The sequence below is a fragment of the Vicugna pacos genome, chromosome 18 (genome assembly GCF_048564905.1).
Source record: "Vicugna pacos chromosome 18, VicPac4, whole genome shotgun sequence".
Classification (NCBI taxonomy): Eukaryota; Metazoa; Chordata; class Mammalia; order Artiodactyla; family Camelidae; genus Vicugna; species Vicugna pacos.
In genome coordinates, this window is record NC_133004.1 from 12,190,991 (window position 1) to 12,211,359 (window position 20,369).

Genomic DNA, 20,369 nt, shown 5'->3' on the forward strand with positions numbered 1-20,369 from the left:
TGCTGTTTAATTGGTATTTGAGATAGAGAGTGTATATGTGTGTGTGTGTGTGTGTGTGTGTGTGTGTGTGTGTGTTTCTGCAGCCAGCCTGCCTTTCTGCAATAGATTAGATTTAGAAGATTTGGGCTCAAACTGCTGGGCTGTGAAGCATGCATCAGCTGGGTCGCCGAACAGAGGGCATGGGGAGATTCTAAACTGGACTTCACCCCCAAGCTGGAAAGATCTAGATGAGCCCATCTCCTGGTATCCTGGCTTCCTGGGTCTGCCGTAACAAAATAGCCCAAATTAGGCGACTTACATATCAGAAATTTATTATCTCACCGTTCTGGAGGCCAGAAGTCCAAAATTAAGGAATGGGCAGACCCATGCTCCCTCTGATTACCTCCTAAAGACCCAACCTCCAAATAAGGTAACATCCTGAAGTACTAGAATTTAGGACCTCAATCTATATTTTTTGGAGGGGCACAATGTGACCCCCCCACCCCCACTCCTAACTCTCACCCTAACCCTGACTCCTGGGTTCTCTGTATGGGAATCAGAATTCAAGAATTAGCTTTGCACATGGAAACAATCAAAAGACAAGCGTAAGGAAGCGGGGAAAGTCCTAGAATGAAAGGTGGGATTCACATAGCCTCTCAGAACACTTGGGTCCGAAGCACACAAAACTGGAGCAGAATATCCAGCTCTAGGAGGGGTGGGCAGATAACACTTGCTGAGCACCTACTATGTGCCAGGCTCCCTGTTAAGCACTTTCCAATTAGTACTCTATTTAGCTCAATTAGTAATGAGCAAACAAATACTCCAGTCAGTTCATCGATCCTTCAAAACAAACCCAGGAGGTGGGGATTCCTTTTGGCTCCATTTTACAGAAGAGAAACCGAAAGCCTAGAGAAGGGACGATGGCTCAGCCAGCAGGATTAGATTTCCAAACCAGGAGCAGTGAGCTGTTTCTCCCCATCAGCGTTGGTCATATGTGTCCGTGAGGATCGGTGGTGAGCAGCACTGGCTCAGACTTCACACAACTGGGCCAACGACCACCAAGAGGCAGATTCTTCCCCTTAGAGGTGGTGAAAACATGGAAAACCCAAGAAAGAGGAAACCAAACACAGAGTTCATTGACTAATGACAGTCATCTGTCTCCAGAGAGATGAAAAGCAACTGGATTTCTCTTCTTGATGTTCAACTTTGACATTAAACTTCAAAACTCGGCCCGAAAGTCCGAAGATCAAACCTCAGTGTCCTCATCTGAAAACTGGGGACATGAATGTGGCTGGGGAATCACATGGAACTAGATGAGTGTAGAAACAGGAAAACGTGACGAGACAGTTTGGAGGTAGATAAGATGACCCTTTTCTGAGAGCTGCGGCCACTGTCTCCTTTGCAATAAGGTTGTGGAGTTTTAACAAGGAAGCAGAGGGCAGAAATTCTGTCAGCAAGCAGGGGCACTGGAGAACCCCTCCACCTCCACATCTTTTTGCTGCTAAGGACTGCATGGTTACTTTAAGGCAAGGGAGTTTATGTAGATAATTGCATAAATATGCAGATATTTACATAATGATTTTCCTTCCATTCCTAACTGTTCTAGGACATCCCCGCTGATCTCTCTCACCCAGACCTTTTAGTGGGTAAGTGGAAACCTGGGTTATCATTTCTCAAAGTTAGAAAACTTGTCCCTTCAAATGCAGGATGTGGCTCTTGGCTCCGGAAAGTCTGAGATGGTTGGAAGATGTCCAGAAGCTTCATTCACCCTGGATGCCATGAAATATGCATGACACCAAAATAGGCAGACTTGAAAACCTCCCTCCCTCCTGGGTGTCGGGAGGGCAGTGTTTGTGATCTACATGCATCTCAGTCAAATGTATATCTGGGGACAAGCTTGAAGCATATCAATAATTCCATCAGGGTGATAACACTTCACATGTTACTCAAACCAGCTTCCTCCTTTCTAGATTACCTGAAGAGCTTTGATTGCAGCTGGAAGGGCTCCAGAACCTCCGGCTGTGGCTTTATTTCCCTTCCCTTGAAAGAGAGAAGACAGGCTATTTGGTGTTTGGCTGGGTGTTCTTATCACGCATGCACGTGGATGACCCCCTCCTCCGCAATCCGCAAGGTCTGAGAGCTGGACCAAACACCATTCTCTTTCTCCTTCCTCCAGAAGGGTAGCTTTTCCAGGCCTCTGACTCCTGAAAAGAGACACTGCAGAGGACCTCTTGCTGAGAATAGAAGCAGGATGAAGGGCTGGATATCTTTAAAAGACAAACACAGACTTTGAAAGAGGAGTTAATCTGGAGAGGGCAGAACAGCCCCCAAGGCAGCTCGGCACATGTCAGGCATCCCTGGGAGTTGCTGGCAGTCCAAACCCTGGGCCAGTCAGCACCTGTGCCCCAAGAGGGGATGGGAGAGGCCTGAGCAAGACCAGGACAGAACACACAGCTGCTCAAAGGCAAATGCCCAATTACTTTACTGTGTCATTAATGATCCTCCCACGTGGATCTGAGAGTCCTCCGGAAGTCACAGCCTGGATGGATTTTTTTCATTCTCCAGTTCCTCTTCTTTCTCTGTAGAGAGACACCACCTTAGCTACTCCGGGACCTCTGAGGACATCAGATGTCTCATCTGAGCAGTATCACTTCTCTGCTTCTCCGGTGGAGGAGTCTTGTCCTTGTCTGGGGGAAGAATGTCCTTTCTAATCAAATTTGAAGCTTCTTGAGGAGTCCAAGTGGATCTGTGAGGGAGGATGGGCACTCTCCCGGCCAACTGGGGCAGGCGAATCATTCCCCAGTTATAATCTGCCTCATCTCTAGTGTTTCCTTGGTCCAGTGTTCTCTCACCTGCCCTTTCAATAGTTCTCCAGCAAGAAAAGGAAATGATTAGCCACCATGTTTACAGTAAGTCCACCCATGGAAGGATGGACTCATGACTTCCAAAAGCTTAAGGCACAGGATGACTAACATGCCTCAGTCAGTCTGGGTCTTTCCTGGTTCTAGGAATCGAAAGTCCCACATGTGGGGCCCTTTCTCAGGCCCAGGCTAACCAAGATAGTTGGTCATTCTAGAGGTGCCTCCCTGCCCCTTCCGAATGACCTGTCTTCTCCAGTATAATTACAGAGGATCTCTATTTTTTTTCTGATGTCACCATTTGCTTGAAATCTACCTCCAGTCATTTCTCTAGACTCCAGGCCCCTCACTTTTTTCCCCTAAATACCATTATTGATAATACCAGATACTGTATATAAAATAGATAAACAAGGTCCTACTGTATAGCACAGGGACTATATTCAATACCTTGTAATAGCCTATATTGAAAAAGAATATGAAAAGGAATATATATACACATCTGACTCACAATGCTGTACGCCAGAAATTAACACAACATTGTAAATTGACTATACTTCAATTTAAAAATAATTAGGAGCTGGGTGGGAAGGGACAGACTGGGAGTTCAAAATTTGTAGATACTGACAGGCATATGTAGAATAGATACACAAGATCATACTGTATAGCACAGGGAAATATATACAAGATCTTATGGTAGCTCACAGAGAAAAAGAATATGATAATGAATATATGCATGTTCATGTATAACTGAAAAATTGTGCCATACATTGGAAATTGACACAACATTCTAAACTGACTATAACTCAATAGAAAATGTTTAAAAAATAAAAATAAAATAGAATAAAAAATAATTTAAAAAAAAAGAAAAGGAAAAGAATGCCACTATCTAATTTCTTCCCCCTTCCAGGTTAGCAAGAAGGACAGCTGGCCCAAGATAAGCGGGAGAATTTTCTGAAGGATATTAGGAAATGCAAACAAAACCTGAGGCCAACCTAATAGACGCCCAGCACCGTACCAGCTACTTAACGCACCGTGCTTTCCTTGCCAAGGGAGGTAAGTAATATTGTCATTTCCACTCTCCAGGTAGGAAAGCAAAGATCAGGAAGATTAAGTGACTCATGGGAAGTCACACTGCACACATACACTGGAGCTGGAATCAGAGTCCAGGCCTGGTCTAGAGAAGAGAAGAGATCATCCTGGAAGGGAAGTCTGAGATGACAGCTAAAAATTTCCCAAAATGTTGAAGGCAGGGGGAAAAAATCCGCTGTGATAGAGGAGAGCAGATGAAGCAGCAATGTGGGAAAACTGAAATATATGCATTTCTCTCTTTTAAAAAAAATTTTAACACTCTTTATGGAACTTAAGTCATTTTGTAAGCTTTGAAACATAAAAATGTATTATGTATAATGTGCTTTGCTCATAAAATTATCATGTTTGGTGTATTTAAAGATGTGAGAACATAGGAAGAAGGAGAAGAGTTTTGGGGAAATAGATTTCTCCTTTTTTTGAAAAAAGTTAAAAGGTTTTGAAGGAAAAAAAAAACATGTTAAATAGAAGTTTTCTGTATTTTCACCAGATGTTCACAATTCTATTTGCAGCCATTCATTTTTCCTTTCTCTCTCAACCTTCGGGAACCCACAAACTCACCCTCCGGGGTTCCCCCATCTGCCCAGAGGCCAATGCTCAGCATCATTATCCCCACCCCCTCTGCACCCCCTCCTTCTCTCTAGTTGTGAGTACTTCACAGCTCTGGCATCTTCAGTTTTTCCTGGTCTTTTTTCAAGTCCCTGCCTCTTATCCAGCTTCCTGCTCAGTAGCTCTTAGTCGGTTCTGCCTCGTCATAATCAACTACTCCTTATGAGTAGTTAGTGTCTGTGGTAGTTCATGGTGGCTGCTGGTCATCGCACTGAGACCATTTATGAACTCTGGGATTGGCTGGATTCAGATTCAGATTCTAGATGCTAGATTCAGAAGACTGCCCCTTTAAGACTTTTAGAGGGGTGAAGCCAAGGAGCTCCCCCTTTACCACGCCTGTGTGGATCGGGGATACAGCCCTGCACTAGGGCTCCTGGTTTGATGACTGGAGTGTGGGCTTGAATGTCACTCCCAGTTGGCCTCTTGGCCAAGTGCCCATCCCTGCTAGCCCCAGAGCAAGCCATGATTTTCAAAAGAGTTTGGTCCAAAGACTGGAAATGATCTAGCTGCCCACAGTAGGACTGGTTAAATTACGATGTATCCATAAAATGGGGTACTGTGCCACCACAACAATGTCAGGGTAGAGCTGTGTGTACCAAATATGGTACTGTCTCTAAGGAAATTAAACTGAGAAAGGTAAAACACAAAATAATGTGGAAATATGCCCCATATACATAAAAAAGAGTGGAAATGGGAAGGTGGGTGCATGTTTGCTTGTCTGTCCACAAAATATCTTTACAATCTTTACAGTACCCGAGAAACTATAGCAGAGAGGTGACCTAGGGGATTAAAGTGAAAGAGCAGGAGAGACTAAATTTTGAGTAGATATCATCTTACAGTACTTACGTTCTATCGTTTGCACGTATTGCCTTCTGATAGTTGGTCAACCAGATAGTCAAACAAATAGACAAATGAAAATTTAAAGGTAAGCTGACACATTGGATGCATTTAATAAGTATGCTGTAAACTAATTAAATGAAAAATATTGCTGATTGATCAATTCATCATTGCGTAAGGGATAGCATGCATGTAGTCCAGCAAATCTGAAAATATTTGTTTGTCTCTGAGGAAGGAAGGTACATGAACTTGCTGCCCGTCTGGATGTGCCTCTAGATGGTCCCTCAGATACTTAGTTACTTCTACAACAAACACTGAGAACTCTTGTTCCGGCATGGAGATCGACACTTGTGCTGAGGAGCTGATCTGTCTGGATCTCACAGTGAACAAGAGGGGCAGACACATCAGTAAATCACGAGCACAATGTAGTAAATGCTCAACCCAAAGGTACTGAGGGATGATTCACTAATGGGATTATTGGAGGTCTGGAGAAGATGCTGAATAATTTAAGAGATAAAAAAGACCCTTAAGAATCTTCTAGTTCAATCCCTTGATGAAAAAGTTGAGGAAACAGACCTGACCAAGATCACATAAGTATAAAGTGGCAGAACTGGGTGTGTGATCCAAATATAAATTTTCAATTCTGCTGTGTAATGAACATCCCCAATATCTCAATGGCGTGCAACGGTAAGCATTTATATAGCTCAAGTTCTGTAGATTGGCTGGGGGTAGGCCAAGAGTTATATGGGGTGGCTCTGCTCTGTTCCATTTGATTTCATCTAGTGGGCCATCCTGGGCATGTCCTTCTCCTGGTATGGCAGAGATGCAAGAAAACAAAGGGAAGCATACAGGCCTCAGAGGTGCAATCTCAGAATGCGCACAATGCCACTTTTGCCTCATTCTCTTGGCTAAAGGGGGTCACATAGCTGAACCTGAATTAGAAGAGTGGGAAGTTATTTTCCACTCTGTCAGTGGAAGAAAATAAAAGTCGTAAGGCAAAAGGCATGGCTAGAGAGAAGGGTGAAGAATTAGAGTCAACAGTGTGATCTACCACGTGAATTTTCACTCGTCCTTTGGTCCCAAGCCCAGTGCAGCAGGCTACCTCTTAGCAAAAGAAGAAAATTGTTGCTAATGTGAGGAAGTCCAAACTCCCTGCTGAGCGGGGGGACCTGTAGACTATGCATGTGTAATCACACTGGTGTTGTTAAGGAGGAAAACAGATCCTGGCTAGAAAGCTGACACGTGGGAGTTGATCTTTTCTTCTTTCTCAAAGCTATTTCAACCTGTCTAAGACTTTGCAGAGGTGTGCAAGGGCATCTGCTCCAGCCCAGTTTGAAATGGAGAGTAGGGGGAAGGGGACACAGTGCACTTAGCAGGGGACAGGAGTGACAGTGTTCTCCTCTTTGCACAACTGTCAAAAGTGGAATCTTTTCAGTTATTTGTTCACATTCTATATGAACATGATGTTGTTTTGAGACTGATGAGTCATTTTTAGATGAGACAAGTGTCAAATTGCAACCTTGAGGCCCAAAGGAATGCCAAAGCTAGCGCCTTTATCAGACAGCTCGCTGATCTGCCAACGAAGAGGCTCAGGCCCCACCCCAAGAGGCCCCACCCAACAGGCCCCACCCCAACAGGCCCCTCCCCAACAGGCCCCGCCCCCAGCTCCTTTCCTCACTGGCTGTTCCTCCAGTGGGGTGGCCGGAGAGAAAGGCTGGTAATTCTCTACTAGCTTGTTGTATTAGGAAGTGTAACCTAGAGTATTACTTTCACAGAGTGATAATGTCTCCTGGAGGCAGGACTTCTAAAACTTGGTAAATGCTATAGCAAGAACTGAAATAACTGTTACTGTGCTGTTTAACACCTAAGTTGTACATATTGTTGCTGCGGAAGAAGCAAATTGGGCTGGTGGGCGTTGAGGAGGTTGTTTTCAGGATAAGCAGGTTGCAAAGACATTCTGTGATGATTCACTGAATTACTGACAATAAGGCACAGAGAGGAGAGAAACAAAAAATAATAACAATAGCTACCCGTAGAGGGAATACCTGTTATGTACTGATATTGCACAGATCACTTTTCTCACTACCCTAGTACAGTAGGGACTGGTACATGATGTAATATCAACCAATCAAATTCTTCCTGGGACTTTGATTCATCAGTGAAATGATGCAAGGACCATGGAAACCAGTGAGATTTGTTTATTCCAATGTTGGCACCTGGGTGAGACCACTGTAATGGTTAATTTTTTTAACTGAAGTATAGTTGGTTTACAATGTTGTGTTAGTTTCTGGGTTACAGCAAAGAGATTTGGTTATACACATATATTCTGTGTCATATTCTTTTTTTATAATAGGTTATTATAAGATACTGAATATAGCTCCCTGTACTATATAGTAGGACCTTGTTATTTATCTATTTTATATATAGTAGTTTGTATCTGCTAATCCCAAAGTCCTAATTTATTCCTCCCCATCTTTCCCCTTTGGTAGCCATAAATTTGTTTTCTGTGTCTGAGAGTGTCTGTTTCTGTTTTGTAAATAAGTTCATTTGTATCATTTTCTAGATTCCATATATAAGTGATATCATATGATATTTCTCTTTCTCTGTCTGACTTACTTCACTTAGTATGATAATCTCTAGGTCCATCCATGTCGCTGCAAATGGCATTATTTCATTCTTTTTTTATGGCTGAGTAATATTCCAGTGTGTGTGTGTGTGTGTGTGTGTGTGTGTGTGTGTGTGTGTGTCACATCTTTTTTATCTATTATTTCTCTCTCTGACTTACTTGTGATGGTTAACTTTATGTGTCCACTTGACTGGACCACCAGGTGCCCAGAATACTTTGTCAAACATTATTCTGGATGAGATTAATGTTTGAATGGGTAGATGCATAAAGTCGATTGCCCTCCCCATTGTGCATGGACCTCAGCCATCCACCAATCTGTTGGAAGCCTGAATAGTAAAAAAGCTGGGGTAAGAGAAAATCTGCCTTCTCTGCCTGACTGTTTTCAAGCTAGGACATTGGTCTTCTGCATCAGACTGGAACTTACCCTATCAGCCCTCTTGGTTCTCAAGCCTTTGGATTCAGACTGCAGTCACACCACGAGCTTTCCTGGGTCCACAGCAGAAAAAGGGACTTCTCAGCCTGTATAACTGTGTGAGCCAATTTCTTACACTAAATCTCTTTGATTGGTAGATAGATAGATACATAGATAGATGATAGATAGATGGTAGATAGATCCTACTGATTCTGTCTCTCTGGAGAATCCTGACTAACATAACCATCAAAAGGTTTGTGTTACCAAGGCCTTTTGGAGAGGCTCAGCTACTTTGCACCATCTGTTCCCTTCTATACTGGAAGCTGCTCCATATTTTTCTAATTAATTTCTTTTGGCTTAAGCAATTCAGAAACAGATTCTGTTGCTTGTGACCAAAGAATCATAGCTGATAATGTAACCCTAGTAGATTGGTAAGTACTATTCCCCTCTAAAGGTAAAACTAAACAAAATCAAAATGCACAAAAATAACTGCAATTCATGGAGGTGGAGTTACGCCACACAGCCAGTGAATGGTGGGTGGCGGTGAGCGGCGGGGGAGCTGGGATTTGAAATCAAGATCTGGTGCTCTTTCCCCTTTTTCCTTTGGGGTTGCTGGACTTGAACTGGCTGGAAACTGGGCTGGGATTCTGGAGGTGACCCTCCACCAACTCTTGAGCTACCGAAACTCCCAAGGGGCAGGTGACCTGGCTCATTCTGGAGCAAGGAAGATGCTAAGAAGTCAAAGATTTATAGAACTAAAGGCATCGACTCTAATTCAGGGCTAAGCATTAAATTTGGGGTCTGCCACTAAGTCACTGGAAGTTCTGCCTCCTGAGGGACATGGGAGACAAAGTAAATGGATTGGTCCCACGCTGAGTGCAGACTTTGTGACAGGACATCGCCAGCCTGACTCCTGGCCACGAGACTGATCATGTTTCATTTCCAAAAGTGTGTTTGGTACAAATGGAATGACAATGAGAGCTAGCATTTATTGGATGCTTATTTTGTGCTAGGCATTGTCCTAAATGTGTCCCGTGCATTATCTCCTTTAATTGTCGCACCAGTATCGACATTATTATTATCCCCAGTTAGAAAAGAGAAAACAGAATGTTAAATAACTCTAAAAGGTCTCAGAGCTGGGACTTTTAACCAATTTGATTCCAGAGTGTACACTTTTAAGCAAACACAGCAGGAAGAGCCTGGGAACCTCAGATGCCTCATTTATCAGGAAACCCCTCCCCCATGCACCTACCTCTCAGGATGTGGCCCAGCGCCTGGGACAGCATAATCAAGGCACAGACTGGCTGGCAGCATCTTAGATTTTACTGACTGCATAGTATCTCTCATGACACGGGCTCTTCAGGCCAGGTTTGATGTAAAGGGGGATGTCACAAAGATTTTACAGCTCCAGAATTAGAGTCCTATCTCAAGTTTCCTGCACTGCACCCCATGTCGTCCCTCCTGGACACACAACTTTGCAACCACCCACATCCCTAGAACAGCGATGGGGATGAGGTAGAGGGAAGCTCACCTGGCGAGGCAGCTCTTGTTCTGTCCTGGTTCTCTGGCCTGAGCCGCTTCATCTCAGCCTTTGACATTCAAAATAGGCCTTGACTAGCCTCCTGGGCGCCCCTGCTAGACTGCATAAACCAGAGGGTCTGGGTTTTGTATGCAAAAAAGAAGGAAACTGACATTCCCCGCTTCCCCACCTGCAGGCTTCTATCCTTGGGCTCTGAGCCTGGAGCCACGTTCGGCTGGCTGACTTAGCTGCCCAGAGAGGAGAGGATGGGCACCATTGTGCAGCTGTCTGGCTGCTCAGGGCCTTTCTGGCTCCAGGCGCCTTAGCAGAATTCTTTTCACCCCAGACTACTGTGTGATCCCTACTGTTGCTCTTCGACACTGCCGACCTGCTGATCTAATAGGCTGAACTCAGTTAAGATGCTCTGCTTCTTTGAGGCCATTCCCATCTGTAAAACGAGAATAACATACTTGCGGTTACGAGAATTAAAGGTCAGAATATTTGTAATACATGTAATATGATTACTAAGAATTATAACAATATGTAGACATATACAATATGTAATCCCAATTCTAATATGTTGTTTAGAAACCATGTGTCAAGCACCTATGATCCGTCAGGTGTTGTATTAGGTACTTCAGAAAAAAACCTTACTTACCACCAGCCCCTAGGATATAATTCCTATTGTTATCTCTGTTTCGTGGCTAGAGGATTCCAAAAGGTTAAGTACTCAGTCAAGGTCACGTTAGCCATTACTTGCTGGAGACTTTTGCTATAGTGACTGGGGTTTGGGGCTGGCTTCCTCAAGGTGTGCCACCCTGGCACGTGGATTATTTTGAGCTGAAAACAAGAAAGACCCCAAAGACTCGGGAAGGGCCTTTGATCTTTCCCCTTCCTACCTAAAAGAATTCAAGGGAGAAAGCCTGTCCCCAGGAGGAGCCATCAGCATAGATGATACAGTGAAGTATGAACTCGGCGTAGCAGACAGGGAGGAACCTAGCAAGGCCGACTGATCCGAGTCCTCTCTGTATCCCCTCGTCTCTAGGTGGCCCAGCAAACATTTGTTCTTTGAACACGAGTTCTTTCCATCTTCTTGTGAATTACCGACTTGCCCTTGAAGTCCCAGACCCTGCCTCCTTCTCCGCAGTCCAGAATGGGATAAAGACCTCATCTTGCCTGACTGTCTGGAATTCTTCCTCCTTGTGTGATTTCCCCATCCATACATACTCAATTTGACTTTCTCCTGTTTTTCTGCCTTATGTCATTTTAATTGCCAGCCAAAAGAACTGAGAGGAAAGAAGGGGAAATTCCCCTCCCCGACATGACGATTATTATTTTTGTCACATGGAGCCCGACTGTCTAAACAATGCAGATACCCCATCTGCATATGACACACATCTGTGCCCAGACACAACCAGAATTTCTCAGACAGACACGCCTGACCACACGAGGAAACACACGCATTGTGTAACACATAGCCTCCCCGAAGCTTTTCGCTTCCCCCTGTACTATCAGAGTGGCCTTCTCCTTTGTACTATTCCTTTCAATGCCCCACTTATCTGACAGCGTAATGCAGGTGGGATGTTAATAATCACTTCATTGCAATGCCTTCCCCAGGGCGGCTGCATTTTAAAGGATGCATTGTGGCTACCACAATGTAAAGGCTGCCAGATGTCTTGGCTTTTAGGGGAACTTCATGCCTATGGTAGGAAGAGAAAAGAGAGGACCCTGGGAAAAGAGTATTCATTCATTCACTGAAATGGGACTGAATATCAGCGACGTGCTACAAGTGGACGAGGCGCGAGAGAGGAAGCATAACAGGAGAGACGTGATAGTTGACGTCACAGGTATTAGAATCTGCTGGTGTTAAAACCGTTCTTAACCACGTCCTCCCAATGCCCCCTACAGATGGAGATCATCATAGTCTGGGGATTGTAGTTCCATTTAGATCCTCATTGTGGATTCCCAGAATATTGGAGCGGTGCTATCCAAAATGGTAGCCACTATCCAAGTGGGCTGTTTACATTTGAATTTCAATTGATCGAAATTAAATAAGGTTGAAAATTCAGTCCCATGCTATCCAATATGGTAGCCACTAGCCATGTGGGCTATTTACATTTGAATTTAAATTGATCGAAATTAAATAAGGTTAAAAATTCAGTTCCTGGTTCCGCTAACCACATAGCAAGTACTCGGTACATCCGTCTGGCTCATGGTTACCATCTTGGGCGACACGGATATAGAATGTGTCCATCATTGCAGAGAGCTTCATTGAACAGCACCAGACTAGAGTACTTCAAAGCGTGAAGATAGTTTAGAGATACTCAATCTCTATCCTCTTCATTGTACAAATGGTAAAACTGAGGCCCACCGGGAGTGGCCCGAGAACGAGCCCATGGTGAGTCCAGCTATAAATGGAATTCTTTCAGTGCCTTTGCCAAATAATAGCCTCACCCTCAGCCTGGCCCACCCAGGTCGTCAGCCTCCCTTCACAAAACAAGGCCGAGGAGTCACTGCCTTCAGATTCGACCTCCCTGTACACTGTACGCGTTCCAGGGATTCTGAAGACTTGGCCTTCAGAAGAAGCCGTTCTCTAGAGGTGGCCTTGCTGTCTTCCCAGAAGGGTTTGTGCGTCAAAAACTACAAAACAGCAGCGACAAAGAAGCCTTCCCTTTATGCGTGGAGAACTTGGCGTGCCTTAGCTCTTCTTAGCTTCCCCAGCAAAGAGTTGGTATCATTATTACAGATAAGGAAACCAAGGCTCAGGAGGATAACTTCCTGAAGAGAGAAACTGTGACCAGACCAAACTTGGGTCCCCTCGCCTGCATGCACAGTAAAGCCAGTCTGATACCGGGCTGTGGTGAAGGGAGGTGCCGCGTTTATTGTCAGGTGCCAAGCAAGGAGCCCAGGGCAGCGAGTGCTCAAAAAGGCCCAACTCCCTGATGGGTTTCAGCAAGTCATCTTGAAAGGTCAAGGGAGGGAGGGGCGTCGCAGGGCATGTGGTCAGCTCGTGCACAGTTCTCTGGTGGACTGATGATGAGGTAACAGGACGGTGTCACAGGGGTTAACATTATCAACCCTTAGGCGCCTGTACGTGTGCTGTTGGTCATCAAGTAGTTAACACCTTCCATTTGGTGGGAGTTTTCACTTCTGTAAAACAGCTCAGGAAACGTGCAGCAGGCAGGAATATGTAGGTGCTTCAGAGAGGAGCTGAAGCAGAGGACTGGGGGAGGGGTCTGTCCCCGGGAAGGCCCCACGGCATCCTGCTCGGTTACAGAACCTGAATCGGAGCCCGGGTCTCCTGACCCCAGAGCCCACTGCTGGTTTGCCTCCATTCTAACCTAACATTTCATTTTAGAGCTTCACTTTAACAGGATAAGAAGCAATTATAATTGCAGATTTTCCTCTTTCCTGGCCCTGCTTCAAATTCAAATACCAAAACAAATGTAAAAGCAAAGTTTAAACAAGAACCATCCTTGCTGGAAAAGCCACACGTGTTCTGTTCCTTGTTTTTTCAATCAGCTCTGTGCACATCTCTGCACTGAAGTCCCTTAGAAACCCTTCCATGGGGCTGGGAAGGACCCCCAAAAAGTCAGAGTTGAAAGCCGGGGCTTCCTGCTGTAAACTCAGGACTGCGCCTAGTGGGCGAATATGAAAGGCTAACATTCAGACCTGGAGAACCATCCCCCTCAACACACACACACACACACACACACAGACACACACATTCTCTCTCTCTCTCTCTCTCTCCCCCCCACCCCATCCTGGAAGTCAGAGAGGAAGAAACAAATGTCAGGAAGGCACTCTTGAACTTGGGATCTTTCCAAACACAGCCTCAGCAGTACCATTGCAAATCTGGGTCAGGCAAGGAGGAGAGTCAGCCTTATTCTTGTGCGATAAAGCGTTATCATCTCTTATTCATGTAGGGTTTACCTCTCAGTGTCACGCTGACGACTGAAATATTTGTTTGAGACTTCTCCCGGCCAATCTCTTAGGGCAGGAGAAATGCAGCTGGCTGGAGAGCTTTCTTGCCAAACAGTTGGGTTCGTTTTGCAAAATAAATATGGTGAAATGAGTCCATGGGGACTGCCTTAGTCCTAACAGGAGCATATGACTGAGAATGCAGGCTGGACCCGAGTCTGGTAGGGCTTCAGACATCAGCTAAGGAATCTGGACTTAGGAAGTGATAGGGGAAGGTGGAAGCGGGTTTTTGCTGGTTTGTTTCATTTTTAGCAGAAGATTATTTGATCGTTTTGCAAATATAAAGCACCTACTATGTGCCAGCTACTCTTCCAGGCCCTGGATATTTAACGATGAACCAGACAGACACAGGCAGGTTCCCATGGACCTTATGTTTATCTAGAATAGTGGTTTTCAACTAGGGGCAATAGTGCCTTCCCAGGGGAGGAGGAATCTTGGGTTTTCCTAACTAGGGGGAGGCGAATTTGCTACTAGCATATAGGAATGAGGCTAGGGCAGTTGTTAAACATCCTACAGTGCGCAGGACAGCCCCCACAGCAGAGAACTGGCAAAATATCAATGGTATCAAGGTTGGAAGTCTCTGACCTAGTAAGTCACAAGCTCATGAATGATAAAGGTCTTTTCTCCTTGCGTATAAATCGTAGACATTACTCCAGTGCTGGACACAGAGCATGTACATAGCAGGTCGAATCAAATAAGGCATATGTAGGATGGCTTTAGAAATTATCCATTTACATGCCACTGTCAGATATTAGGTATTTCCAACAGAAAATTTAAGCACCAAGCAGGAGCCCCAGAAAATCAAATATGAGGCATTTCCAACCTTGGAGACTCGAGGTACCTTTTAGGGAAAAAATGATGCATGAAGCTCTAGGTATCAGGAAGATTCTGCAAAAAGCAGCCATAGCCTTTGACATCTGTCATGTGAAGAGGGGAGTGACAGCTGTCATTTATTAAGCACTTAATATATGCAGAGTATGATGCATTATCTCCTGTATCCCCCCAGCTACAGTGTAGGGTAAGGCTGGTGTGATCTCCGTCTTACAGATGAAGGAATGGACGTTCAGAGGGGTTAAGTAACTTGCCTCAGGTCACCCAGCTAGCAGACAGAGCCAGCCTGGGAGAAAAGGCAGTCGGACCCCAGAGCCTCCACTCTTCACCCACATTTCCGTTTGGGGAACTGCCACTGTGCGTGGTGTAGGGGAACCACCAGTGAGCAACTCCTGCCATAACTCACACCAGGCCAACTGGACTTTCTGGCCTGGAATGTTGACTCTTAAATTTTGTGACACAAAGACAGGAAAATTAAACAGAAACAGTTGATACATGTCCCTTCAAGCGGATGTGTGAAGACTCCCTGGCATCTAGATTCCTTATGTTGTCTGGGGTCCCACGTTCCTGTCCATGCTGCCAGCTGCCTCTTTACTCACCAGTAAACTCCCCCTTCTGCTTCTGTAGGTCATTGTTAGTTTCTGTTGTTTGCAACCAGAGAATTCTGGTACAGAAAAGATGCAGGAGGGGGATTGTAGACATCTTGGACCCTGCTGGGCTCTTAAAGCAGCTAGAGAGTCACTCTGTGGAGCAGGGAAGGCTGGAAGGTGTGAAGACAGGCCTAAGGTTCTGCAGAGAAATAGGGGGAAGGAGCTAAAAGGAGCCATCGAGCCCTTGCCTTAAGGGAGTGGAGAACAGACGAGCTGCAGATTCCCGGAAGTGGGTGGACTTCCTCCAGCCTGCCTAGGTTTAAGCTGTGGCTCTCTCTTACAGGTTGTGTAACTTTGAACAAGCTATTTAATGCCTATGAGCCAGCTTCCTCTTCTTAAAGGGGGTGTATATTAATACCTGCTTTGTAGAGTTGATGGGAGGACCAAGCGAGCTAACAGTGTGTTTCATCACTTCTATGGTGTGCATTTTATCATCTCTAAAAATTAGAAGGGGGCTTGCCATGGATAATGCAACACAGATTATGGTGTGGAGTGAGTTTTTTTTCTTGATGGTACATAAAATGAAGGTGAAAGTTATTGCTGCCATCTTAGATGCAGGGATACAGTGTGCCTGGACTTAGGACTTAAAATATTAGAAATTATTGTTCCTGTTTCTGTCACCAGCTCCTAGCACATCAGAAGCATTCAGTAATCGTAGGCTCGAAGAAGATCCCTCACGAGCCTGAACCTGACCTGGAGGTGTATTTGAACACCTAAACCCAGTAAAGATCACGGAGACGTCACACTTGGGCTCCCTTCAATACAAACCTACAAACAGAAGCCTCTGGACAGGAAGAAACAATGACAGTCTGGTTGCAATAAATCACTCTGGACAAATTTCCTGTGCTCTCAGGGAACTTTCGCAATCGTGTTTTTCCTTTGTTCCACAATTTGCAATACAAAACCACTCACCCCTCCACCCCTGCTTCCTGGCCCACCAACCAGCCACCCAGACTATAGGTGGCAACTGAGAAGCCGCCAGTGAGTGAGTGCTCCACGCTCAGGCTCTGCTGGACCAGCGATAAGCCCTTTCCAAATGCCATCACTCATCTTCAGCTTGGCCACAAAACTGGGCATTTGCGGCTCTCTGATTGTTATTGATGTAATTGTTCAGATCACAACACTTTTTATCAGATTTTGTTTACTCTGGCCTAGAGATGCAGTGCTAAGTGAGCCTGCAGTTCATCTGGGCATTTTTATGCACGTTCACTCACGTGAAATAGTTGAGCAGGGAGAGGGGAAAGACAGCGTGATGATTAAGAGAGCAGGCGCTGCCATGGAGCCGTCTGGGTTCGCGTCTTCACTCCTAAGCATGTGACCTTCCTCCACAGGAAAGCGATCCAACTGCTTTCAGCCCCAGGAACCTCAACTATAAGACAAGAATAGTAACAGCTAACAATGTCAGGTCCCAGGCACTAACTACCCCATGCAGTTAACAAGCAGCTGTTTACTTAATCCCCACAACCATCTCTGAGATGGGCATCCTATTAACACCCTCATTTAACAGATGAGTAAAAGGGTGCTTCAGGAGGTTCTGTAACTTCCCCGATGACACAGCTAAGCAGTGCTAGGCTGGCAGTCCTCAGAGTGCACGCTCTTAACCACAGCTCTGTGTTGTCTCCTCAGTCTGATAGAAATTGCCTCCCTGATCGCAAGAGTGTGGCAAGATGAAGTGAGATAGTGAATGCAAAGCATATAGCTCAGTACCAGGCTTTATAGACACAATCAGGTTTGGTGGCTATTGTGACTGCTTTTGTTTACCATGCATACAGAGCCACATGCTGTGCTATGTCCCCGACCATGCAATCTCTCTCACCCTCACAGTGACCCTAGGAAATAGGAATTATTGTTACCCTCCTCTTCAAGATGAGGAGCTAAGTTCAAGTGTTCAAATACACCTCCAGGTCATGCTTAAAATTACGCTGTACCAGTCACCACTATAGGTGCTGAGAGGTGATTTGCGGTGGGGCACACAACTACTGAGTGGGTAGGTCTCCCTGACTCCAAGACGTATGGGTTTAATCTCTCTCCATTAAACCCATGGCTCCAACAACAGGTTCTATGTATCCTGAGAAGGGTGCCGAGATTATTTCAAAGGGACCAAGCAAGGCTGTTGTGGACCACAATGATCAGAGAGAAGGAGTTGTTCCCAGTGCATAATGAATTGCCCTAGAATTGGTCATAAGATGCCAGAACAAGAAGGGAGCTTGGCAATCATTTCGTTCCCAGCCTTCTCTTTGCAGTAGAAGAAAGACTGGAGACCTGCCCGAGGGATGCAGCCCCTCAGCGGAGCCAGAGCAAAACCCCATGGCTCCTGACTCCCAGCTGAACCATCCTGTTCGCCAACCACTCCACACAAAGAGAGGATGGCAAACTGCGCCGAAGGGCATCCATTCAAGTCTTTTAATATATAGTTAATTTTGGCATCATAAAAGCTGTGCATGTTTTGCTATAGAAAATGGGGAAAATACGGAAATGAAGGAAGTTGTGACAAAAATAAAAGGATGCTGTTCCCCACCACCCAGAGAGCTGTAGATAACTTGGCATGGTTCCTCCTAGGCCGGTTCCTATGTGGAGCTTTGTGTTTGTTTTGTTTTTAGTTTTTAAATACTTGTGAATGCACTGTGTATGCAATTTGTTACCAACCTTCCCACTTAAATTATAAATATTTTCCATGTTATTACAGACTCTTCATAAACAATGTTCCTTTTTAATGATGAAATGTAATAGTCTCCTGCTCTGTTCCTACACCTTCCCTGCTCAAACACATATACCTTTTGAGATCCCCTGGGGAACCACTTTTAACCACCTACATTTAAGGTTTTTCTGACTGTTACTTCCATATAGCTCAATAATATGTGACTTCTGGATTATTCCACTTTGAGAATTATCTGTTGATTTCCTGCTTTGATGGGTGGGAGTTGAGTTTATTTCTGCCACCACCTCTAGATACACCCTTCCCCCTGTTTCTTCTCCCAATAATTATGCCTTTATTGTTTTTCATTTCCTTCTTGGTTGCCGTTAGACGGTGAAGAAACTACCCACATCTCATCTTCTCTTTCTATTAATTACATTGGGTCTTTGTTCAATATTTTGCAAGATAAGGATCTTGTTTTTCTCTGACACTTCAACTTTTGTTAACTGTAGTTTTTCTTTTAATTTGTCAGTTTTGATGTTTATATTCTGTCCTCAATTCATAATTAAGACATTAATGCTTTCTTTTTTTTTCTTTTTAATTGAAGTATAGTCAGTCTACAATGTTGTGTTAATTTCTGGTGTACAGCATAGTGATTCAGTTATACATATATATATATATTCCTTTTCATATTCTTTTTCATTATACATTATTACAAGGTGTTGAATATAGTTCTCTGTGCCATACAGTAGGACCTTGCTGTTTATCTATTTTATGTATGGTAGTTAGTATCTGCAAATCCCAAACTCCCAATTTATCCCTCCCCACCTGTTTTCCTACAGGTAACCACAAGTTTGTTTCCTATGTCTGTGAGTCTGTTTCTGTTTCATAAATAAGTTTATTTGTATCCTTTTTTAGATTCCACATATGAGTGAAATCATATGGTATTTTTCATTCTCTTTCTGGTTTACTTCACTTAGAATGACATTCTCCAGTACCATCCATGTTGCTGCAAATGGCATTATTTTATTCTTTTTATGGCTGAGTAATATTCCTGTGTGTGTGTGTGTGTGTGTGTGTGTGTGTGTGTGTATCACATTTTCTTCTTTATACATTGGTTCTGGAACTTGAAAGCTAATAAACAACATTTACATTATTATGAGGAGTGGGAACCTATCATGCTCCATAATATTCTGTAGCATGGTTGTCCCTCAGTTTCCCTACCATTAAATATTTAAGTTGGGTTTAAAGAGATTTTTTTCTCCCCAGTTATTTGCTATTATAAATCACACTGTGATGAAAGTCTTTGATATTTTTGTGTCTGAATCTGCTTGTCTGATGATTTCTTTAGGAGAGATACCCAGCAGTGGCCAGTAGGGTGCCTGACATATTGTGACTTCTTATTCAATATTTGTCAAAGTAATGAATGAGGTGTGGCAGGTCTGAACGGTTTTAAGGCTCTTGATATATTGCAAAACTGCTTTCCAGGAAGTATTCTAAAGATTCACTGCTGAATGTTTATGAAATCCATGATTAAGAGTGGGGCTAGGAGGAATAATTTATATTTGCTCATTTGAAAAAAAAAAGAAAAGGTGTGGAATTGTGACAGTGGAAGGGCTAGAGCAGGGGTCAGCAAATTAGGGTCCACTGGCCAAATCCAGCCCACATCTGTTTTTGTAAACAGAGTTTTATTGGAACACAGCCATGCCCATTTGCTTATAAATTATCAGTAGATCTGTAGCTTGGTTAAGTCACTGTAACAAACATTAAATGACCCATGAAGCCTAAAATGTTTACCTTCTGGGCCTTTAGAGAACTATTTGTAGACTTCTGGGCTAGAAGATCTGGAAGAATAAAGCTGAAGGTTGGTATACACTGTTTCAGAAATTGAGGGTTATCCAGTTCCTTGTCTTCTTCCTGGACATCCTTCCTGAAACTGTTATTGCAGGAGAAAAATAACAAGCAATTGTATGTTTTTACTATGTTACAAGCAGAGTACTAAGGACTTAACATATTATTTAATTTTCACAACACTCTATGAGGGAGTTACTATTATCATCATAAGCTCATTTTTGTAGATGAGGAAACTGACAGCAAGTAACTTGCCACCGTTACAACTCTGGTAAGTGGTGGAGGGAGGAATCATGCCTGGAAGGTAGACTTCAGAGCCTGTGCTCCTAATTGCCACATTATAGAGAAATGAGAGCAGAAGGGACCAAAAAGAGCAATCTCCACTTGCTTGTAAACACAAATTTTCAGGAGTGGACATTTTGTGTTCTCCCAGCTCATAGTCACCTTTATTTGTAGCACTGCTTAATCTAAAAAATTCTTCATTTTTTAATCTGA

The 20,369-nt window shown here is 44.1% G+C and overlaps 1 long non-coding RNA gene across 3 annotated transcripts in view; it reads left to right on the forward strand.

The window, feature by feature from the left end:
- LOC140687019 (uncharacterized) overlaps nucleotides 1-20,369 on the forward strand; it is a 209,617-nt gene that overhangs the window by 143,757 nt on the left and 45,491 nt on the right. For all 3 annotated transcript variants that reach the window (XR_012061023.1, XR_012061025.1, XR_012061024.1), the window contains one exon: nucleotides 3,745-3,890. This is a non-coding gene — a long non-coding RNA (uncharacterized lncRNA). The remainder of the gene's footprint in view (nucleotides 1-3,744; nucleotides 3,891-20,369) is intronic.